The sequence below is a fragment of the Hakea prostrata genome, chromosome 5, assembly GCF_041222555.1.
Source record: "Hakea prostrata isolate BN-2017 chromosome 5, UWA_Hpros_2, whole genome shotgun sequence".
In the NCBI taxonomy this organism is placed as follows: domain Eukaryota; kingdom Viridiplantae; phylum Streptophyta; class Magnoliopsida; order Proteales; family Proteaceae; genus Hakea; species Hakea prostrata.
Genome location: NC_142604.1, coordinates 20625072 through 20637439, shown reverse-complemented (window position 1 = coordinate 20637439; position 12368 = coordinate 20625072). Strand labels below are relative to the sequence as shown.

At 40.8% G+C, this 12368-nt stretch overlaps 1 protein-coding gene across 1 annotated transcript in view; it reads right to left on the bottom strand.

Moving 5' to 3' along the window:
- LOC149015660 (uncharacterized) overlaps window positions 1-12368 on the bottom strand; it is a 62465-nt gene that overhangs the window by 24530 nt on the left and 25567 nt on the right. The window lies entirely within an intron of this gene.

The following is a 12368-nucleotide window of genomic DNA, read 5'->3' as shown; positions in this document are numbered from 1 at the left end:
TCATGACATGGAAGAATAAAAGGTTTTCACATTACAAATTTACAATTGACATGGACTTTTAGCAATGGGCAAAGCTGTAAGGTAAATGAACTCGACATGGAATTGAAACTACCTAAAGGTGACAATGATTAGATATACAATGTAGCTTTCTGAGGTTTTAGTGGGCAGTTTTTGCGTCTTCATACCAACAAAGGAATTCAAACATTAAGGTTGAGCCATGGTATCCTCCTTAAAAGCAATACAAAACAGAATCCCTTCTGGCTGCTTCTCTTCTTCTCCTCTTACTCTCTTTGCTCTTTCTATCTCTATTCTTTTCTATTCGATTGACATGGAATCAAAGCCATCTTGATATTGGTCATTCTCTAGATCAGTTCTTTGCTTTCCAGCCTCCTTTTGATAAGAACCCGCGAATCAAACACGAAAACTAATAATATTTAATTACTGGAATAACGAAGAACATACACAAATGAAAGATAAACCGGTTTTGAAGGTACCAGTCACGCCCACAGCATAAGCTGCCCCACAGCCTACGGCTGCCCAAACTCTTTCATAAAATATTCCATAACTTCTCCTCATAATTTCCCCCTATTTATAATCCCCTAACCACACTAACCCTCTCTCTCCTCCACATGGCATGATCCCAGGCCTTAACACTACCAGCCCCTTGAAATTCACCTTGTCCTCAAGGTGAAGGAAAATGAGAAGCTTGATCTTCACATATTTGCCACAGAACCACTCCAGTTCAGCGACCAGTCAGCACATAAGTGTTCTGAAGAAATCTGTGCATAGCAGTGACCAGTTTTCAACTAGAACCAGAAATAGAATGCTCTTCTCCCCCAGTAAGTGTGCAATGAATCTTCCCTGGACCTCATCAACCCAATCTACTTCATACAATGTAGGACCAATCATGGAAAAAAATTCGCTCGAAACCAGCAAAATTTTGCATTTCTGGGAGGTCAAAACGAAACTATGAGGGAACGAAAAAAAAGTCCCAGGTTTCGGGGAAATTTTGACAAAGCATAGGGAAACTGTGAAAATTCCCCAACTAGATCGAAACCTGGTTCGACCCGGGTGGACCAGCTGGTTCATAACTTAAAACTCCTTTTGTTGCACGAAACTCTGCGTTCATAACTTAAAACCCCTTTTATTCACACAAAACTCTGCACCTCGCACAGTTTCGTGCATGAAACAGAGGCAGAACTTAAGTGTGGAAACCTCATTTTTCCTCCAATTTTCGACCCTTGTTGCACAATTTTGGATCATTTCAAGCAGTTTAATTCACTCCTTTGGTGATTACGGCTCTTCTTGGTGGATTATTTCAAAGGTTTTCAAGTTTTATTGCAAGGTCACCTAAGTCTCCCCAAAGAATTTTTTATTTTTATTTTTATTTTTATTTCTTTCATGGTTAAATGGTGTTGGATTCTTTGAAACCATGGTCTCTAGTAGGTAGATTTACGAATGTCCGTTGTTGGATTTGATTTTTGAAGTGTTCTACTATTTTTTCTGATTTTTCATGTATTTAATAATTACTATAATTAATACTTTAATTATAAAAAAATTAATTAGAAAATAATTCCCAATGTTTGTGAATACCTTAGTTTATAAGTAATGTGTGTGTAGGGTCTTTAAGCTAAAATTAGACTGGTGGTTTTGTGCTTTTAACGATGATTATTATGTATGTTTGTATCAGGCACTCACTTTTGAGTAAAAAACTACTATGCTAGACATAGTTTGGCAGCATGGTAGGCTCTGATGGATGACAAGAAGAAGTCAAAGTGTAAATAGTGCTTGAAAAAGATTGGATCAGGTGAGGCCACTCGAATGGAGGTCCATCTAGCAGGAGGGGACCGCAATGTGCTTGGATGCCCCAATGTTCCTTCTGAAGTAAAAGTTGCAATGGCAAAGTATGTGAAAGGAGGGCAAAAAAGAGGGGAAAGATAGATAAGTTCCATGCAGCATGCTTAGAGGAGCCGGGAGAGCAACGCATGGATCCTGATAAGCCAAACCTTGATGCATTGTCCAGACCTAGTGCCACATCTGTTGCACCTACTACAAATCCCGATGTCCAGATACTAGCACTGATCTTGACTTGTTTAGGAGGCCACAAACAAAACAGAAAAAATTTAAGCATTTCTGGGGTGATGTGAAGGAGAAGGTGGGGATGGCCTTCTCTAAGTAAGCATTGTATCACAGTGTTCCTAAGCACACTGCACAGGGGCCTTATTATAAGGCTATGGTGGATGAGAGTAATGGCACAAGACATGGGGTGGTTGGGTCAACCCCATATGAGATATGTAATGTATATCTCCCAAGGCACAAGGAAAACTTGAAGACCTACATTGCTGGTTTTAAGCCAATGTGAAGGCACTATGGGGTGACAGTGGTTGGACTGGTCCCACTAAATAGTCTATCATCAATTTTATGTTGAATTATGATGGGAGGATGGTGTTCTTCAAGCCTATTGATGCATCCAATCACAAAAAGGATGTGAAATACATATATCGGTTGTTGAAGAGTGTGGTGAAAGAGGTTGGAGTTGAGCACGTGGTACAAATTGTGACAGATAATGGCTCCAACTTTAAGAAGGCTAGGATGAAGTTGATGGAGAATCCTAGGTATAGGCTCTTCTGAACTCCTTGTGCGGCACATTGTATTGATTCGATGCTGAAGGACATGAGGCAAATCAAATTTGTGAAGGTGGATGTTCAGCGGGCTAGACATGTGACCACATTCATGTATAAACATGGATTTGCATAGGATATGTTAAGGAGGATGTGTGATGGTGACTTAGTGAGGCCTAGGATCCCCAGATTAGCTACAAATTAGATTGCCTTGAAAAGTTTTGAGAAGAAGAAAAACCAATTGCGTGCAATGTTTGCATCACTGAGTGGTTCGATTGGCCCTGACTAGATTCACTAGCAGCAAGAGCAGCACAGGCCACCATATCTAGTGATCTCTTCTGGGCAAATCTAGAAGTTGTTGTGAAGCTTCTAGACCTGTGGTGACAGTCTTAAAGTTGGTAGATTAACAAAGGAGACCAACTTTACCACATATATGGGTTATAGTGGAGATGATGAAGGAGATGGTTGGAGGGTATATCCTAAGGGCAATCAGAAACTCCTTGATATCATCAAGGAGAGGTGTAAGAGGCAGTTGCAGCATCCACTACATTTGGCTGGTGAGTTGGATTATTAATTTTTCCAAGTTATTATTTAATACCTATTATGTTATTGTGTAGTTTCTTAACATCTCATTTGTTGGTTGCGTATTATTTGAATCCCATGTATCACTACAATAAAGAACTTAGGATGAGGATAGACTTGATCCGAGCAATCCATCAAGTAGTGATAAGGTTGGAATCGGATCTGACGAAACAAGCATTAATTAATCACGAGGTAAGATTGTGACTTGTGAGATGAGTAGTGCTTAAGATAATTACTAATTTTTTATACTAACACTATAATTATTTATTGTAGTTGAAGGCTTTTAGAGATGTCGTTGGTAGCTTCAGTTGCCAGAGGCGGAGCCAGCATTGAACATTGGGGGGGGGGGGGGGGGGAATAATGAATGTGGATCACCTCTTTATCGAACGAACACTAATGTCTTTTCACCATACATATTACGTGGGCCAATGCGGGACCCATTGTGGGTCCCATCTCAGAATATTTTATTATATTCCGACGTGGGGTCTACAGTAAAAATTTAAGTAAATTAATAAGAGGACTAAAATATAGATAACACAATTATAAGTAAATTATAAAAAATATATTAAAATAAAGCGTAGGGGCTAAAATTGTGGGAGAAAAATTTTAAAAAATCAGAAAGAAAAAGGTGAAAAAGAAATTGTGGGAGAAATTATAGGAAAAAAGATAGATTTGAAGTCTATTAACTAAATATGGGATAAACACTCGATCTATCATAAATTAACTAAAAAAATTCAATGACTATGATTAGATATAATAGGATAAGCAAGCTACTAATAATTTGTGAGACGTGTGAGAAAAAAAATAGGGAATAAAAAAGGAGATTCATTAGAGAATAAATAGGAATGAAAAATACGAGAGAATAAATAGGGAGAAATTCATGGATCATGAGTTAGTTTTAATTAGAATTTAACCTTTTATTCCTTAAAACTAGGGGTTTAATGATAACCATTAGATAATGATTTAGAATGACATCTGTACCCATCATCTTTATCTTACATTTTTATTTTTAATTTTTGGAGGGGGCCAAATAGTGGTATTTCACATATAAAGTGAGAGAAATAAGGAAATAATATAGGGGTATTTAAAATTTTAAAAAATCTGGGGGGGCATGGCCCCAACGTGGCTCCACCACTGTCAATTGCACAATGGCTATTCAGGCTCGAGAGACCACCACTCCGAGTTAATCACTTAGTCCAAGTCTTACATACTCAATTTTAATTTTTTTATGCAATCGATTTTTAGCCTTATTAATTGGGTTGGGTATGTTTCTTATAGCTAAGTGATGGTTACACTACGGCTAGGCTAAGAGTACTTGATTCATGTTGCAGTTAAAGTGCTCTCCTAGACATCTTCTGCCACCGAGTGCAAGCGTAACTAAAGCACATTCAATTTGATACATTCCAAAAGGCGGTACCCATTGGGGGTGAAGCAATTAGAAGATCTTGTATATGTGCATTATAATATGAAGTTAAGAGAGGAGCACATCAAGAAAGGTCAGGATGGGGGTAACAAGGACAAGATTGAGTTGGCTAAGATTTTTGCCATTGATGATAATGAGGAGAACCCCCTATTCGAGTAGGTCAGAGAGACATTGTTGGATGAGGCGGGAGGTCAGCCCAACAGTCATATTGCACTGGAGATGGGAGCTAATGTGGATGAGTTCTTGGCGACAAATGGGAGAGTGCACATCGAGCCCAACCATCCCTTTATACCAAACCCCAATGCATCCAGTGTAAGTGAGGATAATATTGTGTGGTCAAATGATGATGATCATGTCACTCAGGCACAGGATGATGATGATGATGATTTTGGACCTAACAGTGGGGATGACAGTGGGAGTGATGATGATGATGATGGACCAAGTGATCAGAATTCGGCTGATCCTAAAGAGAGAAGACCACCACCAGAGCCAGCAGCAACCCAATTGAGAGTCAGGGACAGGGAAGGCCACTGAGGTTCACAGGGAGAGTCAGTTCACCCATGTTACCAAGGATGCCGATCACAGTGGAGCAGCATCTCGAGGTCATACTTCCACCTACAGCCGGAAGGGGAAAGGGAGGCAGCATAGACATGGGTACAAGGATGACACCTCATCGTGCGGGTTTTACATCCCATGGATGTGGGTAGCTTGGGAGGCTCCATTGGATTTATGAGTCTAGATGAGTTAACAAGCTCCACGAGCGGATACTAGATACTAGCACAACAAATTCCCACTCACACAAGTGGTATAGAGAGGTTGCATCTTCTTTTGAGGCTTACGATCATGCACTTTATGGTCATGAGTTTCCTCAGGATTATGCGGGACATACACTAGTGGAATAGACCAAGATGTATTATCCAATGTCAAATAGGAAGACGGTGTATATGCACAAGGGTGCAACTTATGTGGATGCTAACTCAAGGGCACAAACATTTGTGGAGCAAATCTTCGAGGTGGAACCACCACAATATCCCCTCCATTAGGACCTCCCTATCCATACTGCTATCCCCTCAGGTTGGTTATTTTATGCATGTTGATGACCAGACCTATAGATTTGTAGTTGTCAATTACCTTGACAACCATAGGCATAACGTGTCATGGGATGTCTATGTCCGTTGGTCAGAGGAGAGGATGTTACAAGCATAATACTACTTAAGTCACGGGATGGATCCAACAAGGCGCTCTTCTTGGCCCTGAGTTAGTGAGTTGTACTTCCTTTTTATTGTTGGTTATGTTGTATTTGATGTTTTGAACTTAAAAGTTATATATTGAATGTTATGAACTTAAGTAGTCAAGTTTATAGTGTATTTGTTGAAAAACTCTACATTGATGTTATATATTTTCAATGACATATCTACATTGATTTTTTTAGCAAAATGCATGTGTTAATGTGTTCTTTATACTCTAATTAGCTTAAATGCAGAGTCCCACCCCAAAATACTCCCTAAAACCTATCGGAACTTGTAGGAAAAAGTCCCAAATTTCCACGGAATTTCCCGGACCCTGTCCCCACATGGTGAACGAGTTTCCCCAAATTTGTTTCCATGGGACCACTAGGGGTTCAATTGATACGGCCTCGTTGCTCTCGGGAAGAACCTCATTTGCAATGGAACTTGGTGAGGCGGATGACCTAAAAAAAAAAGGGGGGGGAAAAAAAAAAAAAAACAAAAGTCCCAATAAGCCTTTTCCCACAAAGGGGCGGGGACGCATGGATTCTTGCCCCCACGGTTCGTCAAGGCTGCTAGATACAAGGCCTAAGCTTCATACCTTTCTCACCACTTCCCTAAGGTTATCTGGCCCCTTCACTCTATGGATTATACTCACTTCTCCGGAGCATTTATAGGCCTCCTTGAGTTTCCCTCAAACGACTTTTTGCTTATCCTTATGGGACCAACTAGGGGGTTCAATTGTTCAGGTCTACAATGTGGCCATCGTTGCTCTCAGACGAAGCGATAACCTCAAATTTGCAATGGAATTTGGTGATGCTGATGACCTTACAAATCATGTGGGCAGGGAATACATGTACCACAATAAATTCCCAAAGCTCTGCAGATCCGGGACCGAGAACAACTACATCAGAAATTGTCACAACCACACTAGTGTCACCTCGGAATCATTCTTGGATTGCAGAGATAAAACAACAAATCTGATTATGCCATATTGTTGGCAGCTTGAAGTTGAAGACCCACTGACCCACAAAAACAGCATTTGTTGTGAAGCAAGAACAGTCCCTTTGACAAACTGCCAGAATACCAATGGAAACCATGGTGAAGTCGTCGTCACCATTTAAAGCACATTCCATCATCGCCCTCAATTGTGGGTGGGTTTATCACCACTGTCGTCGAGCTTCGCAGGTGGCCCTGGTATGCGATTCTAGTTCGCCGTCTACCGTTGAGCATGGATTAAAGTTCCGATGGAACCAACCACCCTAATCTGGAACTTCCCTTTGCACCAGCATTTCGACGATTGGTTTTCACCTCTGGTGTCAGTGCAGCATAATGCATGGGTAATTGGGTATGGTCAATGGATCGGAGGTAGGGGATGGATAACTAGGGCTTTCTCAAAAATGCCCCTAGGTGTGTTGCTTTGTCAATGTGTTATATACTCACTAGGCCATTATTGGCAAAATAAAAAACAGACCTTCTAGGCTGGGCCCGAACATAGAACCTGTAAATGGCCCATGACTTAATTTTTGGGTAGTCAACTTATAAGTCAAGTGAGCGGGCTGCTGGGGCTGTGTTTAGTTGTGCCATTTAAAGCTGATATTGCCGAGTTGATTCCCTAGGCTAACCGCCTCAACCAGACCAATGTCAAGGACTCAAGGGTCCAACTACAGCCTGATCCTCCCTTTTCTTCTTCCTCACTTCTCCTGGTATCCCAACTCTTAAACGTTTCACCTCTTCTTGCCGCCAACTCTGTCATCACCAGTGTTTTTTTATCATGGGCACTCCAATACCTCTTTCTTACTATCGCACTCAACCAAGGGGGTTTTGTTGGAGCTCTTGCCCACCAATCAATCCTGTCTTAGATCTAGCGAAACTTCCGCAACTCATCTACAGCGTCCTCCCTAGTCTCTTACACCTCCCCAAAGCTCAGGTAAGCCATCTCTTGGAATCTACACATGTTGAGATAATAGGGAATATTTCTCCCTTTTTTGTTTTCGCCAATTGATTTCAAAGGGTTCTAGGATCCCTTTCACTGTTTGGCACCTTGTTGTCTTCGCTGCCATGAAGGTGTCTCTGATTACTACAAAATTCATTATTGGAAACCATGACATTAATGTTTTCCTCTGAAACATCGGTATTCTAGGCTCTGATTCTTCAGCGAAATCATATTTCAGAGCATCTTTGAAGCTTGACCAGTTGAGTTCAAACCAACTTTACCAGTAAAAGTAATCCTAAACATCCCCTTCCAAGTGTTGCAATGCCACCCTAACTGCTACTCATCCTCGATGTGATGTTCCCAACAAAAGATCATCACTTCAGGAAGCCATTGTTGCACTTCTCCTTCGCCGAAAAACATGGATAATCCGGTCTACATATCCCTCCCCATGGATCGAGACGCACTCTAATACCAGTTAATAAGAACCCGCGAATTGACCACGAAAACTAATAATATTTAGTTACTGGAATAACAAAGAACAAACACACACACACACAAAAAATAAAGATAAACTAGCTTTTATGGTACCAGTCACCCCCACAACATTACGCTACCCCTCAACCTATGACTACCCAAACACTAACATAAAATATTCCATAACCTCTTGTCATATTCCCCCTTATTTATAATCCCCTGACCACACTAACCCTCTCTCTCTCTCCCCTCCACATAGCATGATCCTGAGGCCCTAACACAGGATCATGCCATGTGGAGGACAGAAAGAGAATTAGTGTGGTTAGAACCCTCTCTCCCCTCCACATGGCATGATCCAAGGCCCTAACATAGGATCATGCCATGTGGAGGAGAGGGAGAGAGAGAGGATTAGTGTGGTTAGGGGATTATAAATAGGGGGAATTGAGAGAAGGTACGGAATATTTACGTGTGTTAGGGCGGCCTATTGGCTGAGGGACAACAATGTGCTGTAGGGGTGATAGCACCATTGTAACCAAGTTTATCCATGCTTATTGTTCTTGTTTCTTCATTCGAATAATTAAATATTATTAGTTTTTGAATTAGATTCGCGAGTTCACATCACTTTTTCATTCCCTTCCTTTTCTAATCAAGCCAAGGTTATTAACCATCTAGTAGGCACGACTTCAGCAGAAGCGGTAGATTTTCACCCGTGTCCTTGTTTCTGATCTACTGGTGCATGCATGATGATGTAAATATGCTCCCAACAGTTCAAACAAATTGTTCGTGGTTTATTTGATAATGTCGATTGACGGATGACATGACAGATCTAAGGAGGAGATCAATTTTTTGGTGGTTGCTTGACTTGTAAGTAGTTCCCGCTATTTTTCAGTGACAGGTATTTTTCAGATGTAACTATGATTTTTCTGGTAACATTTCTAACCATATCTTATATGTCTGATATAATGGGTGACAAGGAGAAGTGTTCTGTTATGACGGAGGTTGTATCCTCCTCTTCTACGAGAAATACTAACAAAAAACTTGATGAAGTTAGTAATTATCAGCAGACTCTAAGCTTTTAGAACTTACACTCACTGGTAGGAATCAGCCCACCTGAAAGATCCACCTAAGAGTGATTCTGGATGGAACACTGATATGTGTTTTGAGAGTCAAACCATATACTGTCTTTAATCTTTTCTCGAACTGTACCACTTGTAAATTCTAAAAACTCATCAGAGAGACCCATCTATTGCTCAGCAGGCGGGTGTCGATGAGTTCATGGCTGACAAGGGTCCAGTAAATGCACAAGAGGCAGCTAATGCTACTATTGCATACAAGGATTGGTTGCTGCTCCTGAGCGAGGATGAGGTTGTGCCTTCCACATATGCACAGGATCTAGACGTGACCTACCCTCCTTGTCAAACCCAGGCTAGGGATGATGGTGGTGATGGCATGGTAGAAGATCTCACTCTCGAGAGAGATCTCGCCACCTTGAAAAAGAGAGATCTCGACCATCTCGGTGAGACCTCAGTCGGGATATACATTTTTTTGGCGTCAACTCGGTGGCCCATCTCAGTGGGTTTTAGGGTCCCAATTGGGTTGAAACTTGGTATTTAGCTTATTTAAGGCCTTCTAACACGTTGGTGGCCTTGGATTTGTTAGAAACAACCCTATGTATGATTTCTAAGTCTACCCATAGTGAGAAACCGAAATGTAGTAGGATTATGGAATGCAATGTTATACAACATGTAATATAGAACCTTTAAGGCATATAAATGAAAAGCAAGTATATCAAATGCATCAACTAACTTAAATGTTATCAAAATTCCATCCATATGGGTATCACAATCTTAATTTTCAAGAATAAAATAATTATACAGCCATTAGCAGTTCTATACAAGTCATTAAATCATAAATTCATAAGACAAGTAGAGAATGATTGATCTTCCTTGTTGTAGATGTGTTAAAGAGTAGTTGCAAGTGAAAATTCAGCCAAAATCCACAAAAAAAGGTAAAAATTGAGAGTTCCAGCGAGATCCAGAGCGAGATATGGCAAGATAGAGCGAGATATGGTGAGATAAGGCGAGATATGGCGAGATCTCGAGCGAGACATCCCAACTCTCTTCTCTCGCCCTCCATCTCATCTCGCCAAGGTGAAAAAACGAGATATCGAGATCTCGCGAGATCTCCCACCATGGGTGACGGTGGTGACAATGATTACAGTGATGATGGTGGTGGTGGTGGTGGTGGTGGAGAATGAGTTACCAAGCATATGGCAGTTCCACCATCGGAGACACAGCTCAGCCCCATCAGCGGGGAGTCATAGTTCACGCATGCCACCTTGGATAAGCACCATGGTGGCATACCTCATCATAGGATGAAGGGCTCCACATCTTGGGGTTAGAGGACCCCGTGGCCAATTACATCTACCAAGGTAAGCGGATGCGCATGTGGCTAGCTTGGCAAACTTGATAGGATCCATGAGCTTGGATGGCTAGGAGAGTGTGAGATCTACACCATGCGAAGGTTATGGGCTGGCTACAGATATGGATATGGATATGGGGGAGCATATAGTGGGGTATATGGTGGATCCTCTGCCGATTCAGGTGGTGACACTACATATGGATTTGAGGATAGATCCGCATTGTCTGTGGAGTCCATTTTTGGTTATACTACACCACAGCCACCGCTGCAACCAAAGCCACAGTACCCAAGTCATTTCCTTGATGACACATGGCCTAGGATGACTTTGTTATTTTATGTGGATGATGCTATCTATAGAAGGGCAACGACTGACTTCATGGACAACAATAGGCATACCATAGCCTCAATATGTCCACTATACACAAAGCTCCATGGTTAGGGGATGGATCCAGCCACATCAGTTATTATTAGGTTAGAGTAGGTCTCATGTGTATTGTAATTGTGGACTTCTTAGTTCTTATATGTATCTTCATCATTCATTCTAAATTGTAATTCATTCATCTACTGTTATGTTATACATGTATATTGTTTTCACCTTTCATAACTACTGAGTTTTACATTACACTTTAATTGTATATTGAATTCTACTTGTATTTTTTTTTTGTTGCATTTTAGTGAAAATCTCAATATTCTCTTACATTATATCGATATTTACAATTGTTAAAATTCATGTTCCAGACTTCTAATTTCGTCTGCAAACAGACGGGCATGTGTCAATCAAGAACACTACTTCGGGTTAGGTTTTAGGCAAAAATAACATTTCCATTGTGTTTATTGGCCTCAAATTAAGCTGGACACCAAAAACCAAGACAAAAAACCCCCCAAAAACCCACCAAAACATGGCATCGAAATATATATAAAAATTTCCGAAATTTTCAGTGTTTCCCGCAAAATGAAATATTGCACTGAGGCTACAGCAACTTCTGAACTATGCTTCAGGCTCCAAGTCTTACGCAACAATTTGCATGAAAATCAAGCTGCTATTCATATTGCTTTTAATCCCATGTTAATGAGAGTACAAAGCATATTGAAGTTGATTGTCATCATGTCAGAGAAAAGATACAAGGCAGATTGATTGCTCTTAGTCATGTCCAAACTGGTGAACAACTAGCTGATACTTTCACCAAGTTGCTGGGAATTGTGAGAACTGAGTAGAGTTGAAACAAGCTGGGCAGTCTCAACATATATGATCCAGGTTAAGGGGGAGTATTAGAAGAATATTCCTGAGATCCCATTGTGCAGGCACTAGCTAGCGCCAGCCAGCTCAAGATCCTCAAGATCTCAAGGGATCACCTTGGGTCTTTAATTTTTGGTAGTTTAGCCTTATATAAGGCTCCCTTGTATCCTCCTTAAAGCAATACAATACAGCCTCTCTTCTGGTTGCTTCTCTTCTTCTCCTCTTCCTCTCTTCTTCTATTTCTCTTTGTATCTCCATTCTTTGCTTTCGATTGATAGGGAACAAATAAAAAAGTACAATGAAAGACACTAGCTTTTACATTAGCAGTATTGGAACAAAATAAACAGCAAAATGTTAGATCTGATTTGGTTCACAGGGTAGCGCTATGAGGTAAAACTTTGGTTCTTTGAACTTGAACATTTTGGAAAAATGGCTCTTTTTCTCTACA